The sequence below is a fragment of the Perognathus longimembris genome, chromosome 2 (assembly GCF_023159225.1).
Source record: "Perognathus longimembris pacificus isolate PPM17 chromosome 2, ASM2315922v1, whole genome shotgun sequence".
NCBI classification, from domain to species: Eukaryota; Metazoa; Chordata; class Mammalia; order Rodentia; family Heteromyidae; genus Perognathus; species Perognathus longimembris.
The window spans coordinates 49,694,621-49,717,912 of NC_063162.1; the positions used below are offsets into that span (position 1 = coordinate 49,694,621).

General features: G+C 44.6%; 1 pseudogene; it reads right to left on the minus strand.

The window, feature by feature from the left end:
* Positions 1-5,041: 5,041 nt before the first annotated feature.
* Positions 5,042-5,553, minus strand: LOC125343418 (annotated as a pseudogene).
* Between the last annotated feature and the right edge of the window lie 17,739 nt (positions 5,554-23,292).

Here is a 23,292-nt window from a genome sequence, read left to right on the forward strand (position 1 = left end):
TAGGCTTGGACACACCTAGACATAAATTCACTAAATAACTGCTTATTTTTGAGAAGTACTTTCAGAATTCACTCAAAAAAAAACAAAAAAACTCCCACAAACTCTTGTCTAGTTGACTCTTCATTGAGTGTGTGTGTGTGTTCCTGAGAATTGACGTTAGGGCCTGTGCTTTGTCCCTGAGCTTTTTTTGCTCAAGGTTAGTGCTCTATCACTAGAGTCACAACTCCACTTCTGGCTTTTTGGTAGTTATTGGAGAGAAGAGTCTGATGGACTTTTCTTCCCTCAAACTATGATCCTCAGATCTCAGCCTCTGAGTGGCTAGTATTATAGGTGTGAGACACAGGTGCCCAGCTTCTTCCTTTTTTCTGCATGTGACAGTATTGTGTCTTTAACTCAGCACCTTGCACCTTACTTGGCTTTTTCACTCAAGGTTGGGACTGTACCACTTAAACAATATTTCCATTTCTGGCTTTTGGCTGAATAAAAGTCTAAAGGACTTTTTTGGCTGGCTTTGAACCTCGATCCTTAGATCTCAACCTTCTGATTAGCTAGAATTGCAGGCATGAGCCACCAGCATCCAGCTAGTTGATTATCTTTGACTTCAGAAGCCAGCCCCCCACCCCCCCAAAAAGTTAACTACCCAAAAAAAGAAATACGCACGCAACCTGTGAAGAGGCATGATGATTACTTAATCTTCAATTAAGAAGTAGCTTCTCCACTCTTATAAACTCCCTCCACATCAGCTGATGGAGAGGCAAATTTGAGCTTTTGCTCCTGCCATTTATGCTGTTTGACCTGGCTACAAAGAAAAAATAATTTAACAAAGTTCAGTGTCATAGTACTGTCTCCTGCATGCATCTTATCAGCACACCCTTGTTGGTATAACAGCCTTGTTTGTTGTATAAACAGAATGGGGGAAGGGTGATTGGAAATGACAGGGAAGTAGCTAGGGTTCCAGTCATACAGACCTTGAAGATCTTAGTAAAGACTAGGTATTGGAGGATTGTGTGGGGCATGACTCATCCTTGTCCCACAGGTCTCCACTGCAACTAGAGTGATAGTACACTTAGAAAGGGGCAGAGAAGGCCTCCACCCAGCTCCTGTAAAGGGCAACTTGCCTGTCCCTGGAGCTTATTACCAATGAAAATTTTATGAAGCCCCTCAGGGTCCTTTATTAATTAGGAGCCTAGGAGAACTGAAGGATACACAAGGAAATGGAAGCTACAGCGGAGCTGAAGGAAATGCAACAAGAACTCAGAAATGGTAGTGGAAAGAGCCAGCAGTGGATACAATAGGAAGCAAAATTTTAATATAGTTGATTTAAAAAGTTGCACACTAGAGTAATGGAAACCTTGGTTTGGAGTCAAAATTTGGTCTTTGCAGATGGGTACCAGCAGAGGGTGCCCTTGTCACTTAGGCACAGATTGATATATGAAGTTATCATTTGGAACAATGAAATGTAATTTGCCATTAGAATCATCTGGCCTGTTACAACACATTGCAAGACTCATTCTGCTGAATTTGATTCAGTAGGTGGTAGGGATTTTCAATTCTAACAGGTTTCCAGGTGATGCTGAGGTATCCAGTCAGAGTGCTTCTCCATTGGGAGGTCATAGCTCCAATTAGTTTTCCAACATACCCACATGAGGCACCATCCCTTAGGGCATTTCAGAAAGACTAGAGTGAGAATGTGGATATTTCTGTCTTTCTCTTAGACTATTATAAATCTATTCTAAATTGTAAAACACTTTACAAATGATTACTGCAAGTATCTTGCCTAGATTTTTTTTTTTTTGGCCAGTCCTGGGCTTGGACTCAGGGCCTGAGCACTGTCCCTGGCTTCTTCTCGATCAAGGCTAGCACTCTGCCACCTGAGCCACAGCACCCCTGCTGGCCGTTTTCCATATATGTGGTGCTGGGGAATCGAACCGAGAGCTTCATGTATAGGAGACAAGCGCTCTTGCCACTAGGCCATATTCCCAGCCCCTCTTGCCTAGATTTTTGGGGGGCAGGAGAGGGGTCACTGTCCTTGAGCTTTTCTGCTCAAGGTTTTTGGTTTCCAGTTGTACAATTTTAGTGTATAGAAGGAAAATAGGTGGCTGGGAATATGGCCTAGTGGCAAGAGTGCTTGCCTCATATACATGAAGTTCAGTTCCTGGGTTCAATTCCTCAGCACCACATATATAGAAAATGGCCAGAAGTGGCACTGTGGCTCAAGTGGCAGAGTGCTAGCCTTGAGCAAAAAGAAGGCAGGGACAGTGCTCACCTCAGGCCCTGAGTCCAAGGCCCACAACTGGCCAAGAAAATAGATCTTTGAGTACTGCCCTTTCATCCTACAAATACTGCCAAACTTGTGTAGTAGTTGTATGATTTCCTTCTTTCTTTCCTTTGTCCGCCCCTCCCTCCCTTCTTCCTTTTCTCTCTCTTTCTTTCTTGTCAGTTGTGGGGCTTGAACTCAGGGCCTGGGCACTGTCCCGGAGCCTCTTTCTGTTCAAGGCTAGCACTCTACCATTTGAACCACTACATCACTTCCAGTTTTTGAGTGGTAGTTGGAGATAAGAGTCTCATGGGGTCTTTTCTGCCCAGGCTGGCTTTGAACCTTGATCATCAGATCTCAGCCTCCTGAGTAGCTAGGATTACAGGCATGAGCCACCAGCGCCTAGCTTAGTTGTATGATTTCTTTTTTAAATTCTTCAGACTTCTACCTATCCTAAATAACCACCTCATCTATGCTTAGGCCTTTCCCCATTCAATCTTGAACACTTGTTTCTCTGAGGGCCAGACTAGGGCTGCTGACCCCATCCTGCCATGATAACTAGTAATATACCAGTTCACAGGGCATTTTGATGGTCTTTTGAATCCAGCAAAGTCCACCAAGAATGCTTACAGGGGGTTGAGAATATGGCCTAGTGGCAAGAGTGCTTGCCTCGTATACATGACACCCTGGGTTCGATTCCTCAGCACCACATATATAGAAAAGGCCAGAAGTGGCGCTGTGGCTCAAGTGACAGAGTGCTAGCCTTGAGCAAAAAGGAGCCAGGGACAGTGCTCAGGCCCTGAGTCCAAGCCCCAGGACTGGCAAAAGAAAAAAAAAAGAATGCTTACCGGGGAATCATTGGAAATGGTGACAAGGCTATTGCCCTGAAAGGAATCCTTGGCTTGGTGAGGTAGTCTGTTCTCATTGGCCAGAGCTAGGGAGTAGAATCCTCATCTCACAATGGCAACATTGGGCTCTAGGCACAAGCACACAATCTTCTACTCTGGGTCAGGAACTTCTGAGCAGGTCAAGCATCCGACTTGTGGCATCTGAAGAGCTCTTGGGTTAAGTTAAGCAGACCAGGGTTTGTAGAGGTGGAGGGAGCCCTTCATCCATATGGCAGGCAATAAGAATTGGTAGCTTCGTTCTCTTGGAGGGCTCAAAAAGGAAAGCAATATGTTGGGCTTCTAGGGAGCAGGGACCGGTGAGTTGACCCATTTTTTCTGGGCAACACTGGAATGGCATAAATGATGACATCAAAGGAGCAAGGTATGTGCTGTGCCTGTTTACCCCTTGCTGGTGCCTTCATAGGTGGGTATGACCTTCCTTTGCTCCCTCTGTATGGAGCCTCTGGTCCTAGGAAAAGCTTCTGGATTTTCCCATTTCCACAGCTTCATCCTTCCTCTGCTTCTAATTTGAAGATAGCCATTGTATTCTTGAGGAAAATATTAACATATCTAAAACATTTTAGGTTTTCATTTCCCTAGCTGAGGTGGCATGTTTTGGAATAGATTCAAAATGTATACTGCTTTTGGCCTCCTACTTTGAATATAATCCCTGTTCTATATCATTCTTATCAACTCTCCTCCCCCTGCTCTCCCAGTAACCCTCCTGTGAGGTAAACATTTAAAATGAGAATTCACTGCCACCCTGTAACAAGGCTTGATAACTAGAGGAAAGACCTAGCTCCTGTCTTAGTCATGATATATCAGGCAGATCACCAAATCATCGTTTCCTACTTTGCTATCAAGGTTGGTAATATTTGGAAGGCAGCACTGCATGGTGTTCTAAGGATGTGGACTTGAGCCCAAGTGCCTACATTCAATCCTGTCTTTTCTATGTATTAGCTGTGTGTCCTGGGGAAATTACTTAACATTTTTGTCCTTCCATTTTGAGGTGATAATAGTACTTATTACAAAAGATAGTAAGTTAGCATAGGTTGAGTTTATTCTTATTCCAAAATGCTTGCAACCTGAAAAAAGGGCTTCAGAGTTGAGGTTTTTTTTCTGGTTCTGAAGTATTTCCATAGAGTTTACCAATATAAAAAATCCTAAATCTTATGTACTTCAAAATTTCAAACTCATACTTTAAAACTTTTGGATTTGCAGGTAGGAATGCTCCACTTGAATGTGCAAAGGATACAAAATAGTATCTGGCACATCAAAAGTATTAAATATTTATTATTACATTATAAGGATCCACTGAATTCATAATGTAAAAGTAAAACTGAAAAGGGATAGCTGTCTGTGGCTAGTACCTTACCACTTGAGCCATAGCTCCCTTTCTAGCTTTTTCTTTTTCTTTTTTTTTTTTAAGGTTTTTGGTTTTTTTTGCCAGTCCTGGGGCTTTGGGGATTTGGCCTGAGCACTGTCCCTGGCTTCTTTTTGCTCAAGGGTAACATTCTACCTCTTGAGCTACAGAGCCACTTCCGACTTTTTCGCTTTATGTGGTGCTGAGGAATTGAACTCAGGGCTTCTTGCATGCTAGGCAAGCACTGTACTGCCACATTCGCAGCCCCCTTTCTAGCTTTTAAGTGCTTAATTGGAGATGAGTCTTGCAGACTTTTCTGCCTGGGCTGGCTTCATACTGTGACGCACAGATCTCAACCTCCTGAGTAGCTAGGATTACAGGTTCAAGACACCAGCACTTGGCTTTAGGGGACCTTTTTTGAGCTCTACTTTCTCAAAGCGCTGAGAATCTACCCTTGCCTGGGCAATTACTCTGCTCACAAATTAGTCCCCAAGTATTTATTTATTTATTTATTTTATTATTTTTTTTTACTGCTCCAGTCTACGTAAGGGAAACTTTATTTAGGCCCTGGGTGCGGGGCTGGCAGAAGCCAACGTGGCCCTCGGTGGTGGCCAACTTTACTTGACCTTCTTCTTGGGGTGGAGGTTGTTGGTGTGGCCACACTTCTTCTTACAGCAGTTGACGGCACGGGGCGGGGGGGGGGGGGTGCAGGCGAGCATAGCACTTGTGGCAGATCATCTTGTCGCAGTTGTACTTCTGTGCAAGCTGGCGCAGAGAGGGCTCGATGATGCCACCTCGAAGGCAAAGCACCAAATGCAGGGTGGACTCTTTCTGGATGTTGTAGTCTGAGAGGGTGCGGCCATCCTCCAGCTGCTTGCCAGCAAATATCAGCCGCTGCTGGTCAGGTGGATGCCCTCCTTGTCCTGGATTTTGGCTTTGACATTCTCGATGGTGTCGCTGGGCTCGACCTTGAGAGTGATGGTCTTGCCCGTCAGGGTCTTCACGAAGATCTGCATGTCTGAGTCCGCTTGGCCGCAGGGTGGATGAGAAAGAGCGTCCCCAAATATTTATACAGAGCCAAAGATACTATTTACTGAATTAAGAACTAAAGACATCACCTTCCCAGAAAACGCTATAACCCACCTCTGCAAAAAGGAGCTATAGTTAGGAAGGCCTCAGTAGAAGTGAGGACAAGGCCTGGGAGGATGAGAGCTAAGGTTTGTGGTTTGAAGCCAGTCCATGCAGTAAAGTCTGTGAGACTCCTAATTCCAGTTACCACCAAAAAGCAGGAAGTGGAGCTGTGGCTTGAACCTTGAGTGGAAAAGGGTATGCCCAAGCCCTAAGTAAAAAACAAAACAAAAAACAAAAAAAACATGGAAGGGAATTGTGAAGAGCCTGGCTCTTGTGCCAACCTTCTGGGAACCTAAAGAGTGGTGTGCAGGCCATTGTCTCTAAAGGGACAAGAGTCTTTGTTCTGCTCATTTCATAAGGACTTAGAAAGAAGACAATGAATTTTTAAACCCCAAATATGAACAAGAAAGGTATTGTGCCAGGTGTCAGTAGTTTATATCTGTAATCTTTGCTACTTAAGAGGCTGAGATCTGGAGGGTTTCTGTTCAAGTCCAGACTGGGCAGAAAAATCCTCTAGATTCCATCTCCAAAATAACTACCAAAGCCAGTCACTGGTGGCTCACACCTGTAATCCTAACAACTCAGGAAGCTGAGATTTGAAGTCCAAAGCCAATGCTGGGCAGCAAAGTCTGTGAGACTCTTATTTCCAATTAACCACCAAAAGGATGGAAATGGAGCTGATGATCTAGTGGTAGAGTTGTTAGCCTTCAGCAAAAAAGCTCAGGGACAGCACCCAGGCCCTGAGTTCAAGCCTCAAGACTGGCAAAAACAAAACAAAACAACAAAAATCCCCAAAACGTGTGTATGTCATGTAGTGTGTGTGTGTGTGTGTGTGTGTGTGTGTGTGTGTGTAGTTGTAGTATCAAGTTTACTTTGATGTTTTCCTCAAAGTGAGTTCTACAAAGATTCAGGACACTATTTTAATTTTTCCCCATATTTTTATTAGCATCAACTAGTTGTACAAGGGGATTTCATTTGACATATCCCTTGACCTTCATCCCTCTATCTTATCCTCGCTTCCTCCCTATTGTGCCTTTTCTTGTTAACATCAGACTCTCTTTATAGTTGCCTTGTCTAGAATTTTCTCTAGATTATTTTCCAGATCATGTTCAGTGAACGCTTTGGTTGGGCCTGAAGAAGTTTGGCCACTCTGTTCTTTAGTTTGTTCCATGTTCTATGTGCTGCATGATCAGGGAGGGGCATGAGAGAAACATTGCTTTTCACTATGCTACATTCAGACTCTTGTTTGAATAGTTCTTAGCTCAGAGTCTTGCTTTTTTTTTTTTTTTTTCCTGAGGAACCATATAAATGTAGCTCAGGGCTGGGAATGTATTTGAGTGGTAGAATGCTTGCCCACAATTCAGGAGGCCTGGAGTTGATCCCCAGCACCTAAAGGTCAAAGAGGATATTTTTCTTGTGACAAAGGACTTAGTGGAGATGTGAGGTAGGGAAGAACAAGGTTCTGTTCTGTGTTCTGCTGTATTTCTTTTTTCTGTCTTTTGGGTGAGATGCAAGGGCTCCTTGAATGGTCCAATAACAGCATCCTCCCCTGCCTCCCCCCCCCCCCCAGGGAATTGTCTTACACCCTGCCTGGAGGGCAGCTGGACTTGGTGTGTCTCATTCCATCACCCTCTTTCTTCTCTGAAGTCCCTTTTTGGCTCTGAGGCTGTTAGATATTAAATGCAGTCTCACTGGTGACTCACTGTTGCATTCTCAGTTTTGTTTGGGATAAAGTAGGCTAACTCATTTATTTTATTTATGAAATCACCAAGTTAGACTTCTACTTAGAGCCAAATGCAGTAACAGAGACCATGTTTAGTTTCCCACTTCATCTTGGTCACCAGTACACCAGTACAATAATGTGATGTGGGCCACTCATCCATACTCCCCCCGCCCCCCGCTCCCCCTCCCCCCCCCCCCCCCCGCCGTGATCTGGACAGGCCCTACAGGCCAAGCCACAGCGATGCTCGTGTGTCTGTCATTTCATGTTGTAATTTCAGGAAAGTGGTAGTCACCAAGTCACAAAACGACCACCAAGAAGGCCACCGAGACTCAGACATCCCGAAATGCAAAAGCAAGGCTTTATTCAGGCGGGCTGCAACTCGGGCCTCATTCTACCCACCGACACAGTGGAGGTTAGGAGGAAGCCCCAAGCTGCAATTGCACAGGGCTTATAAAGGCAAAAAAGAAAGTTACAGCCATCAGGTGGTCAAGCAAGCAAGATTAGGACACAGGTACAAATCTGATTGGCTCAGGGCTCAAGGCATTCTGGGGGCAGTTAGAGTTAAGCATTCCCAGTGGCTAGAGTTCTCGACCAGCTGGGCCCTAATAAGCTTGTCCTGAGTTTGCTCACAGGGCCTGCTTATCTCAGGTTCACGTGGTAAAGTGGGGCCTGACTTCAAAGTCTGGCTCTTCAGTAGAACCTAATCAGACTTGTTTTTTTAATTCTGATTTTAGCTGACCCCGTCTTGCTAAGTCTTCCTGCTACCATCTCCCATAAAATCCCTTCCATTCTTTCCATGAACACATCTGCCATATTGTATCATGCCCAAGCATCTTTCTTTGATGGATGTACTTATTCCTCTACTTGTCTGCAGGACAAATATATCCTTTATTTTTTTTCTTTTGGGTGCTGGTGGTACTGTTTAAACTTAGGGCCTTGTATTTGCTCAGCAGGTGCTCTACCACTTGAGCCATGCCTTTATCCCTTTTTGCTTTCGTTGTTTTTCGAATAGAGTTTTAGCATTTCACAGTTTTGCCCTGGCTGGTCTGGACTAAAGTCCTCCCATATGGCTGGGACTACAGGTGCCATCTTGGCCAGTGTATTGGTTTAAATGGGGAAATGTTTTTATACCAGTTGATCTCAAACTGAATTGTTCCAATCTCTGTCTCTGAAGTAGCTGCGATTACAGATGTGAGCTGCCACACCCAACTTTACATCCTCTTTGTTGTTGTTGTTGCCAGTTCTTCTGATTGAACTAAACTCCTGGGAGCTGTCCTTGAGAATGTTTGCTCAAGGCTAGCGCTCTACCACTAGAACCACAACTCCACTTTTAGAAGTTAATTGGATATTATGTTCTCCTAGACTTTACTGCCCAGGCTAGGTTCAAACTACAATCCTCAGATCTTGGTCTCCTGAATAGCTAGGATTACAGGCATAATCCACCTATACCCAGCTATATCATCCTTTTTTTTTTTTTTTTTTTTGGCCAGTCCTGGGCCTTGGACTCAGGGCCTGAGCACTGTCCCTGGCTTCTTCCCGCTCAAGGCTAGCACTCTGCCACTTGAGCCACAGCGCCGCTTCTGGCCATTTTCTGTATATGTGGTGCTGGGGAATCGAACCTAGGCACTCTTGCCACTAGGCTATATCCCCAGCCCTATATCATCCATTTTTAAGAGTCTATTTAACTCTGAGGCGTCTGTGACGCTCCCAGATGAGCTGAGTCCATTGTAGCCCCACTGTCCTTTTTTCACACAGGGATCATATAGCACTTTGCAATATTTGTTCATGTCAGTGTCAGCTATTTAGACTATGAGCTTATTGTTTTTTAATTAGTCCTCCTCAGAGTGTCTGATACACACTAGAAAACAGTTGCGGCCTGGTGCCTATAATCCTTATTACTTAGGACACTGAGATTTGAGAATCAAGGTTCAAGGCCAGGGTAGATAGGGAAGATCATGAGACTCTTATCTCTAACCAGCAAAAAGACAGAAGTGGAAGTATGGCTCCAGTGGTAGAGCACCAGCCTTGCATAACAAAAGCCAAGTGAGAGGCCCTGAGTTCAAGTCCCAGTATCAGAGTGCGTGCACACACACACACACACACACACACACACACAACAACAACAACAACAACAAACCTCAAAAACAGGAATTGTGCTTGGGAGGCAGAATCACAAAATCTGGAAGAATAGGGATGCCCCAGCTGATAAACAGCCCGTGCAAAAGCTTTTTAGTAGTGAGTCCCATGACATTTTTGAATGGTGGTAGTTGGAGTGCTAGGGATCAAACTTGGGAGTCTGCCCTATGCTAAACAAGTGCTACACTACTGAGCTACCCCTCTACACCCATGGGATTTGAAGTCATGCTAATAGAGCCTTTAATTGACAGAGACTGACATTAACAGAAACTTTACTAATTGAGAGAGAAGGACAAGCTGGATCGTGTATATCACTTATAAACACAAGGTTTGTTAAACTAAAATATAAACAACGGTAAGCACGTATAACCTTCACAAGTTAACCCTTTCCATATAAATAGCACATGAACTGAACTAGAAAATATTCTTGTCTATTTATTGCAACAGGTTTCCTTTAAGGAGCTATCTATTAGCATTGTTCCACTGGGTTCCTGAAGGTAATAAGCAGAGATTATTATTATACTTTATGATTCCATCAAACGAGCTCTTGTCAGCTGGACTTCATTATTCTAAACTAACTATAGATGAATTTCTTGGCACTGCGGAGAGCAGTAATTCATTCAAATACTGTGTCTCTCTAGCTTGTCTCGTAAACTTGCTGGAAACTCAGAGAAAATTGGCACTGCTTTGAAGGAGAGGTCCCTGGCCCACTTCAGCCTTCACCTTGGCCTTTAGGAACCTCAGAAGTTCCTGGATTTCTTCCTTAGGGCACTGCTCCCAACCTTCCCAACAACCAAAAACAAACAAAAAAATCAGCCCCACAACAACAAAAGCCTACTTCCATATATTTATACCTACACGGAGAACTTTCCTGAAGCATACAGGCTTTTAGTGAAGACAAATAAATTTGGTCCTGGAGAATCATACCATAAGAACAGAAGGGGGTGGCCTAGGGGAGAAGACTTCACTATCCAGTGAGTACACTTGCCTGCAGGAGAGCACTAGCTGTGCCTCCAAACAGGGCCTGGGGCTTCATGCCTGCTAGGCAAGCTCTCTACTACTAAGCCGCCCTCCCAATTATTCTTAATTATTCTTCATTTTCGTAGCCGTTACTCAACTTGCTTAAAATCAATACTCAGTGCACACACAATAAATTGTGTTGTGGAAAAACACCCAAAATAAAAACCAGGGCCTGAGGAACTCTTCATTCCCTTCTCCCCTTTTTCCCTCCCTCCTTTTCTCCCTCCTCCTGTCTCCCTCTATCCCACCCCTAGGTATGCCTGGGAATTGAACCTAGGGCCTCTGAATTATACCAGGTTTTATTACTGTTTTTGCTGTTGTTGGTTGTGGGGTTTGAACTCAGAGCCTGGGTGCTGTCGCTGAGTCTCTTTGTACTCAAGGCTAGCACTCTACCACTTAAGCCACAGTGCCACCTCTGGTTTTTGAGTGGTTAGTTGGATATAAGAGTCTCAGGGGAACTTTTGTGCATGGGCTGGCTTCGAACTGTGTTCCTCAGATCTCTGCCTCCTGAGGAACTAGGATTATAGGTGTGAGCCACTTGTGTCCAGCTTTCTTATTCCTTTTTTTTTTTTTTTTTTTAATAAACGAAATGGGCTGGGAATGTGGCTTAGTGGTGGAGTGCTTGTCTAGCATGCATGAAGCCCTGGGTTCAGCACCACATAAACAGAAAAAGCCAGAAGTGGTGCTGTGTCTCAAGTGGTAGTGTGCTAGCCTTGAGCAAAAAGAAACCAGGGACAGTGCTCAGACCCTGAGTCCCAAGCCCCAGGACTGGCCAAAAAAAGAAAAAAATCCTGGAACATGGTTTCAAAGAATAATAAGGCTTTGGAGAAATTCTCTCCTTCTGCTAGAGAGCAATATTGAGTTCCTGTATAGGGTGAAATCCTTCATTGAGCCTCTCTAGAGGATGAGGCACAGTTGGGTAGCAGGTAGAAAACACAGGAATTCCGGTAGTTTCCCCTGTAGGCTCACAAAAGCTTACTTTGGAGTCCATCACTGAAGAGCTGTGGTTTCTCCTTGTAAATTAACTCCTGGAGAAACCCTAAAAACAATGTGGTCTGACATCCTACACTAACTGAGAAGGCAACATTCTGAACTAAGATATAGAAAGCCCAGGTTCTAGATATCCTAATTGTGTCCCTTTTTGTGCCACACTTCTGGTCACCAGTTTTTGTAATTTTCTTCCTTTGGTTTCCTGTCATTTTTTTCCCCTAGTTGCACTGAGCTAAGACTTTTGTTAAAATAGCCCTTTTGGGTTGTGAGTTGACAGGGTTTAAAGAGACTAGACTTCATGACAGGGCCTGGAGCACATCTGGTCTTTTCAGCTCTGCATTAGATGTCATGTCTGAAATCATGATTCTTTCATATATGTATATTTAATATATATTCAATATGTATGCTATATATGTATGTATATTTGTCCATATATTTTATATAAATTTCATATTTATATGTTCTCTGTGTTCATTATTTGTGCTGCCACTGTGACAATTTAAGGGAAGAAAGAGATCTAGTTGTCTTTGAAATGACATCACAATTACACCCAAAGGTGAGCTTTTCCTTCTCCCCTCCCTCCCTCCCTCCCTCCCTTCCTTTCTTTCTCTCTCTTCCCTCCCTCCCTTCTTCTTTTCTTCCCTCCCTCCCTCCCTCCCTCCCTCCCTCCCTCCCTCCCTCCCTCCCTTCCTTCCTTCCTTCCTTCCTTCCTTCCTTCCTTCCTTCCTTCCTTCCTTCCTGTCAGTTGTGGGGTTTGAACTCAGGGCCTGGCTGCTTCCCCGGAGCTCTTTTGTTTAAGGCTAGCATTCTACCACTTTGAGCCACAGGGTCACTTCTGGTTTTCTGGTGGTCATTTGGAGATAAGAATCTCATGGCCTTTTGTGCCCAGGCTGGCTTTGAGCCTCTATCATCAGATCACAACCTCCTGAGTAGCTAGGATTACAAATGTGAGCCACTAGTACGGCTGTGCTTTACTTTCTTTCTGGTTTCTTTTTGTCCAAAACTGGGACTCAAACTCAGTACCTGACCCTTTTGCTCATTGGCTATTGCTCTACCAACTGATCTATGCCTCTAACCTCTAGAAGTGTGCTTTACTAATCTAGGCATTTTTTTTTTTTTTTTGCCAGTCCTGGGGCTTGGACTCAGGGCCTGAGCACTGTCCCTGGCTTCTTTTTGCTCAAGGCTAGCACTCTGCCACCTGAGCCACAGCGCCACTTCTGGCCATTTTCTGTATATGTGGTGCTGGGGAATCGAACCCAGGGCCTCATGTATATGAGGCAGGCACTCTTGCCACTAGGCCATATCCCCAACCCCACTAATCTAGGCATTGTTTTTTTTTTTTTTTTTTGGCCAGTCCTGGGCCTTGGACTCAGGGCCTGAGCACTGTCCCTGGCTTCTTCCCGCTCAAGGCTAGCACTCTGCCACTTGAGCCACAGCGCCGCTTCTGGCCGTTTTCTGTATATGTGGTGCTGGGGAATCGAACCTAGGGCCTCGTGTATCCGAGGCAGGCACTCTTGCCACTAGGCTATATCCCCAGCCCCTAATCTAGGCATTTTTAATCCAATCAGGTTGACAATTTAACATCACATATTTGTTCCTCAATATCCATTGGTTTTAGGACATGTCCCCATACCAAAATCTGAGTACTAAAGCCCCATAAATAAGTGGTAATAGTACTTGGTATGCCTATGTACCTCCTTTCATATGCTTTAAATCATCTTTAATTTAGAAAATACCTATACAGTATAAATGCTAGTAAATAGTTTTTGTATAACATTATTTTAGAAATGACAAAAATGTCCATGCTCAGCATAATGTAATTTTATTTTTGAAAATTTTTTCACTCATGCCTGTAATCCTAGCTTCTCAGTAGGCTGAGATCTGAGAATGGCAGTTCAAAATCAGCCTGGGCAGGAAAATCTATGAGACTGTTATCTCCAATTAACCACCATAACGAGTGGAACTGTGCCTCAAAGTGGAAAAGCACTAACCTTGAGCAAAAATGCTCAAGCCCCAAGATCAACAAAAAAAAAATTATTTTAAATTATCTTTAAATAGTTTTACAAAGGGGTTGCAATTCAGTATGTCAATTTAGGAGTACAGTGCATCAGTATCAGTATCACTCCTGCCATCATTCAACTCCTGCAATTTTCTTTTAGAATATTTTTGGTCTGTTGTTAGCTAAATCCATAGTTGAGGATATAATGTATATGATGACCAATTGTCTTTACATTTCCCTGAACCACTGATTTTTCTGACTGGAAAAGCATTCTGTCCATCTTCTCTGAGATACTCCTGACCTTCTGCAAATGATTCCCCCTCCCCAATACAAACACAACATAACAGCTATTTGTTTGCCCATTGTGAAGAAGGCCTATATTTCAGGCACTTCAGGAGGTTAAAGAAATGAAGGTCATGGGCTGGCAATGTGGCTTAGTGGTACAGTGCTTGCCTAGCATGCATGAAGCCGTGGGTTCAATTTCTCAACACCACATAAACAGAAAAAGCTGGAAGTGGTGCTGTGGCTCAAGAGGTAGAGTGCTAGCCTTCAGAAAAAAAATGATGATCACACTATCTACTATCTAGAGTTCATAATCTAATAGGAGAAAGTAGAAAAAAAAAACCACAAATAGCCATAACTGATTGTGAACTTTCTGCTGTTATCTGTCCTGTGCTTCATGCTCTGATATTTCCTTTAATCTCTGTAGGCCTCAAGAATGGTGTCATCCCTCATTGTATGCTTATTGTGACTGAGAAATTCCACTTGAAGACATAGGGTAATATTGGTTTAATCCAACAGTTCCCCAAGCTGTCTGGTCAGAATTCTTTCTGTACATGTAAATTCTATGAATGCCTTGTGAAATTAGTGATCAGAAAAACTGGCTTAGAAAGTTAAGTTTAGACCATGTTATGGAAGGTTTTGGCTAGTAGTTAACCTGTCTGCTGTATGGATTGCTTCATGCTGTTTCTGAAGCAAGGAGGTCATGTTCCTAGAGTTGTGTCTATTTGACAGTGGTGTGTAGTGGGGACTGGAAAAGAGGAAAGCCCTTAAATCAGCCATGACTGGCTCGCGGTCTCTAATCATAGGGCATGAGTCATTTGAAATCCAGTTGCTTCACATTCAAACTAAAACTCCAGGAGAACCCAGATTGAGGGGAGGAATGGTAGGTCATCCAGTATCAAACTGACCAACCTCCCACAACTAGAAATAATGCCCTATTGTCCCTCTAGCTTCCTCATCAGCTTCCCTCTGTATGGAATGTCCAGGTGGCTGGCAGCCAAAATGCCCTTGTGACTTCCCAGACTTCAGATCTTTCCCTTTCCCTCCATCCATTGCCTCCCACAGCAGCTCCAGAGACACAGGGCAGTCACATAGTAAATGCAGGCAGGCGTGGGATGTGAGTCACAAGGTATTCTTGGCATTGACCCACTGATGGATGTGCAGAGAATCCTGCCTCCTCCCTTCCTCACTTATCTTCATTGTGGAGGCTCAAGCTCTCACTGTAGGTTCACTGTTTTTTATTATTATTATTATTATTATTATTATTATTATTATTATTCAGGCTCTCTTTGGATAGCCCAGTCTAGCCTGGAACTCCTGGATGCTGAGATTATAGGCACATAAGCTTAGAAGGGAAAAGTTTTGAAGGCAACTATCAGTGAATGTAAGTCATGACAGGGATGTCCAAAGTACTTAACTTCTTGTTCCTTCATTATCAGTCATCCTTAGTGGAAAAGTTTTGATGATGGGAGGCAGTGACTGAGAACACATGCCCTGGATTCCAGCAAAGCTGAGCTTAAATTCTGACCCCACTACCCAAAGAACTTGTTGTTATACCACAAGTACTTAACTGTGGTTTATATCAATAATAAGTGCCTGGGTGAGTTGATGTAAGAATAAACTAAAGCATAGGAACTGCTTGGAGGAATGCCTGGAACAAAAGCAGTGCCTGATGTATTAGCTATAAATATTTTGATTGTGTTATTTGTAAAGTAGTGTCATTACTAGGTATTGGGGAGGTGAGTGAATGGATGGGATAATTGAGTAAGAAGCAGTTTTTACTTAAAGAGTAAAACAGCTTAGCGGTAGACTGCTTGCCTTGCATGCATGAAGCCCTAGGTTTGATTCCTCAGCACCACATAAACAGAAAACAAGTGGTGCTGTGGCTCAAGTGTAGAGTGTTAGCCTTGAACAAAAAAGAAGGCAGGGACAGTGCTCAGGCCCTGAATCTAAGCCCCAGGACTGGCAAAAAGAAAAAAGAAAAAAAGTTTGATAGGGAAAGCAGAGGGCATTGTATGTGTGTACATCTGTGTGTATGTGTGCCCTAGTATTGGAGCTTGAACTCAGGACCCCATGCTCTTGCTTAGAGTTTTCACTCAAGGTTGGCACTCTACCACTTGAGCTACACTCCACTTCTGGCATTTTTGGTGGTTAATTGGTAATAAGAGTCTCTTGGATTTGTCTTCCCAGGCTGGCTTCAAGCCTCCATACTCAGATTTCAGCCTCCAGGGTAGCTACAATTACAGGCATGAATCACTGGCACCTAGGATATATTTTTTAAACTGTAAACAAATGTTGAACCACTCCCAGTCCAGGTCTTTGAAGATGTTTTGTTGTGGTTACAGGGGTTTGGACTCAGGGCCTTGCAATTTGTCTTGTATTTCCTACTCGCCCCCAGTGCTATACCACTTGAGACATGCCTCCAGTCCAGGTTTTTGCTGGTTAATTGGAGATGAGCCTCCTAGATGTTTCTTCCCAGTATGGCTTTGAACCATGAGCCCCAAGGTCTCAGCCCTGTAAGTGGCTAGGATTGTTGACATGAATCACTGAAACCTGACTTTGAAGATTCTTGAGCCTGCAGCCTTTCAGCATTTTTCTGATCACTTTGAGCTTAGCTTTTCCACAGAAAGGGCTGAACTTTTTCAAGGAATAAAGCAATGTTTTATCAGTGTTCTACTTGTATGTCTGAGCAAGACTACAGGTTGCTAACTAGATGATGAATAATAAAGTCCTTTTGTTTTGTTTTTTTACCTGTCCTAGGGCTTGAACTCAGGGCCTGAGCACTGTCCCTGGCTTCTTTTTGCTCAAGGCTAGCACTCTACCACTTGAGCCACAGCGCCACTTCCAGTTTTTTCTGCTTATGTGGTACTGAGGAATTGAACCCAGGGCTTCATGTATATGAGGCGAGCACTTTACCACTAGGCCATATTCCCAGCCCCATTAAAGTCCTTTTACATCTATCTTTACATCAACCCATAATCTCTATACTCTGGAATATCAGTTGCAGGGAGCTGCAAGAAGCTTGCACTTAATGTGTCCTGTTAATTGTCATCTTATATTAAATACTAAATCAGAGTGGGTCTACACTCCATGCGATCTGGCAAACTGCATAATACACCTGTTTCCTTCATTCATTGTTGGTACTTGACAGTCATCAGTGGCTTACATGCTTTTGTGTGTCTAAGAATGGCAGCCCTAGCTGAATGCTTGTGGTTCACATCTATAATTCTAGCTACTCAGGAGGTTGAGATCTGAGGAACACAGTTTGAGGTCAGCCCGGGCAGGAAACTCTGTGAGATTCTTTGTCTCCAATTAAATGGCAAAAATGTTGTAAGTGGAGGTATAGAACAAGTGGTTATGTGCCAATCCTGAGTGAAAAAAGCTCAGGGACAGTGCCAGGCCCTGAGTTCAAATCCCAGTCATGACATTTTAAAAAAAAAGTAAAAGAATGGAAGCCCATAGAGGGTAACAAGTATGACAAGAAATGTAACATTGTCTTACGTATATAATTGTAACCCCTCTGTACACCACCTTGACAATAAAATAAAATTAAAAAAGAATGGAAGCCCAAAGTTGTATACCTTAAACCCAGGCACACTAGTTGTCTTATCGTGTTCTGGCTTAACTTTTTTATAAGTATAAATTTATTGCTATTATTAAGGTGTTGTACAGAGGGGTAATTTGTCAGTCAGGTAATGAGTGCAGTTCTTTTTGGACAATGTTACCCTTCCTTCACTTTCCCATAGTTTTCCACAGTTCTTGCCCACAAGTTGAATAGTTCATTTTCCACAGTGTTATTGAGTACCACGCCTGCATTTGTTCACCCTTCCTCCCTCCATTTCTTTACTCCCTTGGCCCCCCTAAAACGCCCCCCCCAAAAAAAAACCATAAAGAAAGCAACAAAAATACTACCACCACTAACAACCTTTTTTTGTGTGTGTGTTACAACAAAGCATTTTTTTTGGCCAGTCCTGGGCTTTGGACTCAGGGCCTGAGCACTGTCCCTGGCTTCTTTTTGCTCAAGGCTAGCACTCTGCCACCTGAGCCACGGCGCCCCTTCTGGCCGTTTTCCATATATGTGGTGCTGGGGATTCTAACCGAGGGCTTCATGTGTTGGAGGCAAGCACTCTTGCCACTAGGCCATATTTCCAGCCCCATAACAAAGCATTTTATTTGTGATCAGTGTCTGAGACTCTATACATCCTTCACAAATTTAATTTTACATAATCTGATACTCTCTTAAAACTTAAACTTTGAACTGCTAGATTTATTTCCCTAAAACAGAAGGGCTGGTATAAATTATTTTCCAGAAATGAGGTACCGTTTCACAGAACTGGTTTCTTTTTGTTTTCAAGTTTTAGAGAACTAAATTTGTATTTGTTAAAATCAAAAAGTAGGAAAGATGTTCTTTACAAATAATTTTGATCAAGTATGTGTTCAATGAAAGCAGGATAAAAAGGCTTTTCAATCTAACATTCTGCATTGTACTGTATAGTACTAACAACCTTTTTTAATTTTTTCTGCCCTAGGGCTTGAACTCTGGGCCTGAGAGCTGTCCCTGAGCTCTTCAGCTCAAGGCTAGTGCTCTCCCACAGTGCCACAGAGCCACAGTACCACTTCCAGTTTTCTGGTGGTTAATTGGAGATAAGAGTCTCATTGACTTTCCTGCCTAGGCTGGCTTTAAACCGCGATCTTCAGGTCTCAGCAGCTAGGATTACAGGCTACTGGCACCCAGCTAACAACAAACTTTTGAACCTAGTTCCCCCTCACAGCTAACTGGTCATAAGAACTAGCTCCTCAAAATACTAGTCTCTGCTTCTTGCTTTCATCCCCATCCTGTCTACACTCCCTCCTGCCCGGTTTGAACTTCTGCTCCACTTTTCCCACCCCACTGAGCTGTAGAGAACCAAGTTCTGTTGTAAACAAATTGTCAAGTCCTCAGCTGCACCACTGAATACTCCCACTGTCTTCCTTTTCCCTGTGATCTGGGATCTCTGGATCACTAGGAATACTGCTTTTTCTCCTGCCTGTCCATACCTAGGTCTGGGCATGGTCTGGAGATGGAAGGGCTGCCTGACACTCTACTCATACCTCCACTCTCCTACAAGATCATCCCCCCTTCCAGGTTCATGGTGAAAGTCTTAATTTTAACTGCTTCCTTCCTATGGATCCGAGCATCATATCGGGTGCATAGGTTCTTTAATAAATAGCTTTATATCACATCAGCTCGGCTGTCCTCTGCTAGTCCTCCATTTCTTCCCTACTCCATGGTAGGCATCCAAACCAGGATCTCACACATTGTCATTGAGCCACTCCAGCCATGTTATCTGTTAGGACTAGCTTTCTGGTTATTCCTTCATGTTCTTGGAGGACTTTGGAACCTGACTCAGAGTTGTTCTCTAAACCTCCCATCCCAGCAACACCCTGGTGACTTCAGCTTCTTTGCCAACACCCTGTACCTATCCCACTGTTGTATGTTGGTATGTATGGTGCACCGACATCCTAGTTTCACTTCACCGCCTCAACCTTCAGTGTTTCTTTCACATCAAACTTCTGTGTCTGCTCACCACCCATAACGGACCACTGCTAAATCTTAAATATTTCTGTATCTTGTCACTCTCTCTCACTACATACACATATATCCAAAAATTATGACATTCATTTCAAAAGACGGAGCCTAGTTTACCTCCTCTTCAGTGTACTCTGGTCTTGGCCATTCTCTTCTTTTTTTTTCTTGCCAGTCCTGGGACTTGAACTCTGGCCCTAGGAGTTGTCCCTGAGCTTCTGTGCTAAAGGCTAGCTCTCTACCACTTGAGCCACACACACACACACACACACACACGTATACACACACACACACACACACACGTATACACATACACACACGGGCTCTAACTCCGGGCCTCTTGCTATTCCTTAGCTTTTCCACTCAAGGCTGATACTTTACCCCTGGAGGCACACTTCCACTTTTAGCCTTTGGCAGGTTAACTGGAAATAAGAATCAGATTTCTGTGGGGGCTAGTTTTGAACTCAGTCCTCACATTGCAGCCTCTGGAGTAGCTAGGATTATGGATGTGAGCCACTGGCACTCAGCAGTAGTGGAGTTTAAACTCAGAGTCATGAGCTTGCTAGGTAGCTGCTCTACCACTTGAGCCAAACCTATTTTTATTTTTGAATAGGGTCTTACTTTTTGCCCAGGCAATCTTGAACTTTGTAGCTAGCTAGATGACAGGTAGATGATACCATGATCAGCCTTTATGAAATGGGATCTTGTGAACTTTTTTGTAGAGTTAGCCTTGAAGAAGTTCCTCCTCCTCCCCCTCCCCCTTTGTTTTGGGGTTTAAACTCTGGGCCTGGGCACTGTCTCTGTCAAGGCTAGTGCTCAGCCACTTTGAGCCACAGTGCCACTTACAGTTTTTCTGGTGGTTAACTGGAGATAAGACTTTCCTACCTGGGCTGGCTTTGAACTGGCTTTGACCTCAGCCTTCTGAGTAGCTAAGATTATAGGCGTGAGCCACTGGTGCCCAGCTGAACTACAGTCTTCTTGATCTCAGCCTCCTGAGTAGCTAGGATTACAGGTGTGATCCACTGGGTCTGGTTTTGTTCAGTTATATTTCTATGTAGCTCTCTATGCTGACTTGAATCTAAGCATATAAACTCATGTACCCCAGACATCCAGATAACACGTATGCTCAGGATATCTGGGGTCTTCAACTCAAAGGCTCCAGTGTCACATTTAAAACCACGATGAGCTAGGCACTGCTGGCCCATGCCTATAATCCTAGCTACTCAAGAAGATCACACTTCAAAACCAGCACAGGCAGAAAAGTCTACCTCCAATTAACCATCAAAAAGCCAGAAGTGGAGCTATGATTCAAGTGGTAGAGTGCTATCCTTGAACAAAAAAGCTCTAGGACAATGTACAGGCCTTGAGTTTTAGCCCCAGGACCAAACACACAGAAAACATAATAAAACCATGATGAAAAGCTGAGTGGCAGTGACTCACACTTGTAATATACTAGCTACTCAGGAGGCTGAGATCAGGATCTTTGTTCAAAGTCAGCCCAGGCAGACAAATTTGAGAGATGCCATCTACAATTAACCAGCAAAAAGCCAGGAACTGGAAATGTGGCTCAAGTGGTACAGTTCTTGCTGTGAAGGGGTGGGGGTGAGGGAAAGCTGAATGAGTTCAATGCCCTAAATTCCAATCTAGTACAGCGCGCGCGTGTGCGCGCGCGCGTGCGCACACACACACACACACAAAACATCAACAAGTAACAACAAAAAACATTAAAAGTTTGATCAAATTAATGTTTCTCTTTTGTTAACTTGTCTTTTGTACAGGAGTGTTGACTATGAACTTTAATGATGGATAGGAAACGAGTCACTTCCTTTTCCACCTGTAATTCTTTGTTTAGATCTTCCTTTGGCCATTAGGTAGTCTATACGGTTGTTTGTTCGGTTTGAAAGAATGTCTCAGACCAGTGTCAGAGAAAGTGGGTTTAAAACTCCCACATATAGCTAGGCACTAGTGACTTTGTAATCTGTAATCCTAGCTACTCAGGAGGCAGAGATCTGAGGATTGCCCTTTGAAGCCAGCCTGGGCAGGAATTTCTGTGAGACTCTGATCTCCAGCAATCACAGAAAAAAGCAGGAAGTGGTGCTGTAGCTCAAGTAGTAGAATGTTTGCTTTGAGCAAAAGGTTCTTTTTTTTTTTTTTTTGGCCAGTCCTGGGCCTTGAACTCAGGGCCTGAGCACTGTCCCTGGCTTCTTCCTGCTCAAGGCTAGCACTCTGCCACTTGAGCCACAGTGCCGCTTCTGGCCGTTTTCTGTATATGTGGTGCTGGGGAATTGAACCTAGGGCCTCGTGTATCCGAGGCAGGCACTCTTGCCACTAGGCTATATCCCCAGCCCCCGAGCAAAAGGTTCTTAGAGACAGAGCTTGGGCCCAGAGTTCAAGGCCCAGGACTGGCAAAGAAAAAAAAAATTCCATACAATACACAATTCAAGTAAGCCCTGCTGCAGGAAATGGAGGTAATTTAGCAGTGGCTGAGCTTTTCTGGAAAGTGTTGTAGGGTAAGTGGGATGAGGATGCCAGTTTTTGCCAACAGCCGTGTGAATAGCATCCAACAAAGATTAGCTTCTACTGGAGCTAGGATAATCGTTTGAATGAGGGAGAAAAAATCAGGTCTTCTGCAGCCTGACCTCTTATAAGCAAATACTTCTAACTTTTTAGAACATTAGTAAACCTACCTATGATCCACCAAGACTTCTGGCTGGTCTTGCACACGGGAAAATCTACCAGGTTGAAGCTTTGAGTTTTGGATTATGGAAATCTAGTCAAACTAGTTAGAAGAGTGGAACTGTGAAGACATTTGAGGCTTTCAGAAAAAAAAAATGGTGGTGGTGGGAGGTTTGAGGGACTTGGCACAGGCTGTAGTTGTATGGCTGAATCGACTATTAAGAATAATTTCATTTAACCTTGTCATTTTATAAAGAAACAGCTATATGGGGAGAATGATTTGAAGCCCTAAATGCAGCCATTTCTATTTCATTAGATTGCTCTTTTAAAAAGTCTTTAGTTATTATACAAAAGGGTTTCAAGGTATTAATTTATGTGTACAAAGCATAGATCAGTGTCATCCCTTCCAGCAGGCTCCCCACTCCCATCTATCCCAACCTCCGCTTCCCCTCAAGGCTGCTCCCTCTCCCCCACCCCCACTTCCTGTTCCTCCACACCCAGGTCACTTGGGTGGGTGCCGCATTACAGTGCCCGTTCACCCGCAGTCCTACGGGGCTGAGTTAAGCTGGTCTCCCTACCACAGCCAGGGCCCAGCAGGCTGGCAAAGCAGCCCCGTGTCTGGGTGGGGAGGAGGCCACAGAGCGACCCCGAGGCTGGAGCCGGACGGACGTGTGCACACTGAGAGGCGCTCCGGGAGAGGGATGCCCTGGAGACCCCTGCAGATCGCAAAGCCCAGCCCGACGACACAAAAACACCTCCATGTACCCAGGAAGGCACGGCCGGGGCTGCAGGCACCTCCTGTACTGATACTGAGGGTGTTTCACGAGGGCAGTTGCACCAAGTCCAGACAGACCAGATTACACCCCACTAATTTCTTGCCGGAGCCCTCCAGGCGGGGGAAACCGCGCACCAGCGCCGGAGGGCGTTGGAGAGACGTGCGTGACCCGCGGGGCGCGCCCGAAGCCCCGCCCCTCCCGTGACGCGCGCCGGGCCTCCGCCCCACCCCACCCCCCGCCCGCGCGGACGCCGTCGCGTTGCTTCCGCCGTTCCCCGCCCCCTCGCCTCTGGGGGCTGCCCGGCTCGCTGCCTGACCCGAGGCCCGACGGCTTCGGTTCCCCCAGCCCCCGCCGACGGACGGAGGCAGCTCGCCCGGGGGCAGGGGTACCCTCCGTCTACGGGGCTGCTCAGGTGTAGGCTGAAGGGGACAGCGGGTGGCTCTGCGGGGACAGGCGCGGCGGGCAGCCCGAGGGGCAGCGGCGGGG